A 6,000-nucleotide genomic window follows, 5' to 3' on the forward strand; every position below is an offset into this window, starting at 1 on the left:
GGTCGGAGCGTAGCGGTGGCGGCGGGAGGTCTTCAGCGCAGCGACTCCCAGCGACCTCGCCCCCGAAGGTCGCTGGTCTCAGTTTTCCCGGCGAGGGCTCGGCGAGCGACCCTGTACTGCTCGCGAGGAGCTGTGCGGGTTCGGGGAAGAGCGTCTCGGAGAAGATGAGCGCGGCTGATGCGGCGCACGGGCTGAAAGTCGCTGTTCCGCGAGAAAGCCTTCAGTGGCTGGAGGCCGGTGGCCAAACCGGGGTCTGGGCGAATCGGCTCGAAATCCCTGCAGACCGAGGCGTCGATAAGAGCAATTGCGGTATAGATGGCCTGGTTCTCCGCAGTGAAAACAGAGTGGCCGGTTGTCAGATGTGCGCCAGACATCGGCCTTAAGCAAGTACGCTCGGCGATCGTCGAAATACGGGACTGGTGGAACTGGGGACAGCGATGCAGGAGGCGTTACTGGAATCGGCGGTGGCGAAGCTGCAGCTGGGCGTCTCGCAACTTCGGCATAGGTGGGGCGGCTGTAGTCTCCCGGCAGAGGTGGTGTTTCGACGGTAGGACCCCTGAACGCCTGTTGCACCTCCTCGCGAACAAGAGCGGAAATCGAGCCAAGTGCAGACTGCGAAGGGCTGCAAAACTTGAGGACCTCTTCACGCACGATGGTGCGAATCAGTTCGCGCAAATCGTCAGGGTGGCTCCCGGTGGTGGCAAACGATTCGGTGACTGCAGCAGCATGCACGGGCCGGTTGTAAGTCGCAGAACGTTGTTGAAGAACCTTTTCCATCGTCGCGGCCTCGGCAAGGAATGCAGCGACGGTCGATGGCGGGCTGCGCACGAGGCCTGCAAAGAGCTGTTCTTTGACGCCACGCATCAAATGCCGGACTTTCTTTTCTTCTGGCATGGCCGGATCAGCTCTTCTAAAGAGGCGCGTCATGTCCTCGACGTGCATCTGAACGCTTTCGTTCGGCAGCTGGATGCGGGATTGTAGCGCACGCTCAGCTCGTTCGCGACGATCAGCGCTTGTGTAGGCCTCCAGCAGCCGTCGACGGAACTCATGCCACGAGATTAGAACGTCCTCTCGGTTCTCAAACCAGGTGCGAGCACTATCCTCGAGGCTGAAGTAAACGTTCCGCAGTTTGGCTGCGTCGTCCCATTGGTTAAACGCAGCTACGCGTTCAAAGTGAAGGAGCCAGTCCTCCACACCCTCAAAAAGTTCCCCTCGGAACGTCTTGGGAATCCGCGGAGTCTGCAAGGTGTAGTGGGATGGCGCGGCAGCAGCGGTTTGCAGAGGAGGAAGAGCGGCTGTCGCCATGGCGCCGCTCTCTAATGGTCCAACCTCCGATGGCAGTCCCTGGATCCTCCGGCTGAAGCGATATACCGGGGTGTCAAGCGGTACAGGGCTGGCTCGACGGCTGCCTGGAGGGGTCTCTTGCATGGGCTCACGGGTACCCGGCACACTCCACCAGACTGTAACGTACTTGCTGACGAAGGGGGCTTTATTAGCAGGCACGAAAGGGAAGGCCAGGCAAGCTGCGGCAACAACGGCGACATACTCCACACGGCGCGAGCCCTACTTCGTCGTCGTCGCCCTACTTCGTATGCGCCACCTGGCAAGACTAGGTGGCAATATGTAATTCTTGAATAGATGCTTTTCTTTCAATTGTGCCTAACGGTGTCTCTTTGCATCCGTCCCGTGTGGACCCGCTCAGCATGTGTGGTCGTAATAGTGCATTCGTGCGCACGGACGTTTGTGGACCACCGGCAAGCAGCCCTCGAATGAGCTAAAAGAGAAAGGTGCTCATGGAGACCCTTTAAAAACCGAGAGGCCGAGCTAGGAGTGACCTCGCAAGAAGAACAATGCAGCCGCAATCGCCTAGCAGTGCTCGACCAGCGATGCTTCTATTGCACCTCTGAGGCACGCTGTTTGGTTAGCGCCGGATGGCCACATGGGCAAAGTGAGGCGCAAACTGTGATGCACCCAGCGATCGGCATCGGCACTCAGCTGGAAGCTCCCCAGTCCCTGGTTTTCTATGCGAGAACACGATACACGCAGACGATCAAGAGAGACTGGGGGATGGTACCGCGTGTCAAGCAGAGAGGCCGCACCCTCACTAAGGGGCAGTTGTTACAGCAAGCCTAAAAAGTGTGGAATAAAACCCTATGTGTTCTATATATGGAGTGACTGGTCTGGATGTATCTGGAGGAGAGTATAATTAAGAACTTGAAGAAAATGTTTTGTATTTTATGACGACCTTTCCGAATACTCTTTCCCCGGTCTTTAATGTCAATTTCTAACGCATTCTGCGTAGATGTTTTCCTCGTCTATGCAAATATGTCTTACGCGTGCATTAACGCATTACTGCAACGCTTCTCTCTAGTTGCCAATGCGATAAAATGTTGATATTTTTTCAGGGCTTGCGTATAAACTTCAAAGATTGTAGCCGAGGAGTGCGGGGTTCTTCTTCATGCCAAATCAATGTTTCTCAGGCAGATGTGAGCTGTATGCCCCCACTCGAGGTGGTTCAATATGTGATAAGAATCTATAACTTCTTTTCCCCATGCCACAGAAAGTTCAAACTCTTACTATCGCACCTATTGGTTCTATGAATTCGTGTATAAGAGAATGCTCCACCATGGTCGAAAAACAAGGATATATTTTTAAATGTAATCATTTACAAAACTGAAGGGCATTTTCTGCCTAGTTTTAAAGGTGAATAAGTAGGCATAACTTTTTCTAGTTATAAGAAACGTTGCGACCATTCTAGCGGCAGCTACATTGTGGCGAAGCCAACGCACCATCATCTTCGATTTTCTAATTTATTCAGAGTGAGGTGAATTCATATGCTGTTGCCCTCACATTTGTGGTGGTTAAATAAATTGAAGGGATGATCGTAAGCAGCACGCCCAACGCCGACAAGCAGTTTTTTATATTTCCGAAAGAGCTAGAGATAAAACTTCGAAAGTTTCTGATTCCTTTTGTAGGTTTGAGTACGGCAAGATATGACTGCAGCTAAATACTAAATGTGGAGTCCCAGCTTCTCTCCCATAAATGAGTTCTTCGCCAGATGAAACTTTTGCATAAATTTTCTCCCGAGGTACGCACGTAGGCAACTATTCATGACCTAAAGCCTGCACCGCATCGAGCGCTTTCAACATTTGAAAAGGCGCAGCGTGAGATACTCACGCAGCCGTGACGCCAAGCTTCCCCAACCACGGGTGCGATTCCCATGGTAGTGCAAGTTCGACGGCTGGGCAACCTGCGTTTCACTAGGGGCGAGCTATTACCAGAGAACAACACTCCATGCCGGCCAAGCATACGAGCACATGGCAAACGCACTCAACCTCGCACTCAGTCTCCTTCCCATTGCCCACTCAAGTTACGAATCCGGGGCGATTACTTGGCGCAACTTAGAACTCATCGCTGCAAATCATTTCCTTCCCCTTTGCCTTCTTCCCGTTCGAGGAATCTCGCTCCAGGCGCAGATGACGCCACGTCGCGGCAGCTTGATATATTAACTCGCCTGAATTCCATGCTATGGGCTGGAGCACTTGCTAGTAGCCGCGGCAGCTTTTACGAAACATTCATTCTTGTGCGACGATAACGACGCCGTCCTTCACGTGAAGGCGGCTTACCACGCGTACGCTTACGAAAGTGTTTGGCTTGTAGGGTATCAGAGGCTTATCTTCCATTTTTGCAAACCTTCTGACTCTCCATCTGATTGAACCAGATGGTCTTTCCCTGGCGTGTAGGAATCAACGCTTCTGAGCTGAGCCGCTCAGGTGCGAGAAAGTACACGTTATATTCTTTGCGCGGCTGAGCACCTTTAGCCACTTATAGATTACGGATATAGCGGTCGCTGTGGCTATGAGATATTTGGTTTCCAACTTTAGATTACATATCAGTTGTCCAAGTTACGGCGCGGGCCATTATGACGGGCGAATCGACCAATTCTGAAGCAGGTAGGGCCGTCGTATTTATCTGAATCTGCTTTGTCTTGTAAAAGTCAGGTATGAAATGCTCGATTATTCTAGTCATTCATGTGCTTGTTTTCTGTGCTTTTTACTGAACTTCGTTATGAATCAGTGCAGTTTGAAAGTACCTTTTAACAGCTTTAGTTTTTTAATCAGCAAGACACGGTGTTCGCGGCTAACTTCTCCCTCAGGTCGCCCATCCTTGAAATAGGCTTTGGAGTGCGTAAACGAGATATTTGGAATAATTCTTTCTAATATATTTTCTAAAAATGAAAGGATAAATGAGAGAAATGCCATATACTAAGAGAAGGAAAAATGCAGGTTCTTAAAGCTGCGACACAAAAAAACGGGACGGCCAAGACGATGATTTTCGAGGTTTAAGAAAGGAAATATTTGGCTACGTGATGGAACATCCGTGCGTCTGTTTGATGCCGTACTGGGTATCTCACGGCGTGCTCTTCCGGATGGTGTGCGGACACATGAGTCGCAATTTATCTGTCCTAGAAGATAAGGGGACATCTCACACTGCAACTTGCGGGCTCGAGACCAATTCTCCGGTGTAGCACTTTGGCTTTGTGTGTCCGCCATATTATTGCTGTTCGATAATACAACGACAGGCCTGAGCGGCGCAAAAATATTGTCCCGTTGGTATCAAGCAGCCGAAGGTCAACTGCGGCGTAGCCCATGCCGTGCGCTTCTACAACACTTCCGCAACGCACACTTCTTCCTCTTCTTGATTGGCGTTTTCGTCTTCACGAGCATTGGCGTCAATATCACGTTGACGTTTTTGCACCTTACCGGCTCAGCTCACAGAAGTGTCGTTTGCTACACGCCAAGGAAAGGCCATCTGGATAAATGAGAGGGCGAGTCAAAAGTCTTGCAACAGCGCAAATCTTTTGACACGCCAAACACTTTCGTAAGCGTACGCCTGGTAAACAGCATTCATATGAAGACCGGTGTGGTTGTCGTCGCACAAGAAGGAATGTTTTTTAAAAGCTGCCGCGTCCACTAGCAAGTACTCAGTCCATAACATAGAAGTCAGGAGAGTTAAAATATCAAGGTGCCGCAATGTGGCTACTTCTGTGCTTGTAGCGAGATTCCTGGATCGTAAAGACCGCAAAGGGAAAGAAATCGATTTACAGCGATGCGTTATAAGTTGCGACAAGTATTCGACCCGGATTTGTAACTTCAGTGTGCAATAGGCAGGAGACTTAATGTGAGGTTGAGTGGGTTTGTCACGTCCTGGTAAGCGTGGCCGGTATGGGGTGTTTTTTTTTTTCAGTCTAAAACTCTCCGCAAGTGAAACGTAGGTGGTCTTACCGCCGAACTTGCACTACCATGGGAATCGCACTTGTGGTTGGGGAAGCTTGGCGTGAAGGCCGCGTGAGCATCACACAGTGCGCGTTTTCGCACGTTGTAAGCGCTCCACGTGGTCCAGGCTTTAGGTCACGACTAGTTGCCTACCTGCGTACCTCGGGAGGCAATTTACGCAAAAGTTCTATCGGGCCGAGAACTCATATGGGGAAGAAGCTCGCAGTCTACAGCAGAGGCTCGAAACTGCACTAACGAAAACATTGCGAGCTGTGGGAAGGGATCGACAAGAGAGCAGCGTGAGATAGCAGATATGCAAAAAATGAGGAGATGAAATTATGCGCGGTTAAATCAGAAAGCTATTTGTATGGGTAAGGCAACAATAGGGAGAAAGTATAACTGATGCTCCGTTAGGGGTACAAGTTAATTCGACAAGAAAAAAACGACAGAAGAGGGCGTGACAGCTCTAGGGGAGGAGATGATGGCTTGAAGTAAGCAAGGATGTAATCAGGGATCAATCGGGTGTCCATGGTTGTTCCCTTAGTCCTGCTGTGAATGTGGTTCGACTGGTAATCTTTTATTAATCGTGACGGTGATGAGTGCTCGTGGAATTGCAAAAGGTGTAAAATTTTCCCACATGATGGCAGCAAAGAGACGACTCCGCCACTAGCATAGGGAGCATGATTCCCAGGCACTGAGTTCAGTGCCTCTGGAACTAGCTAGA

Source organism: Amblyomma mixtum, chromosome 5, assembly GCF_055824585.1.
Source record: "Amblyomma mixtum isolate Tamu chromosome 5, ASM5582458v1, whole genome shotgun sequence".
Taxonomy (NCBI): domain Eukaryota; kingdom Metazoa; phylum Arthropoda; class Arachnida; order Ixodida; family Ixodidae; genus Amblyomma; species Amblyomma mixtum.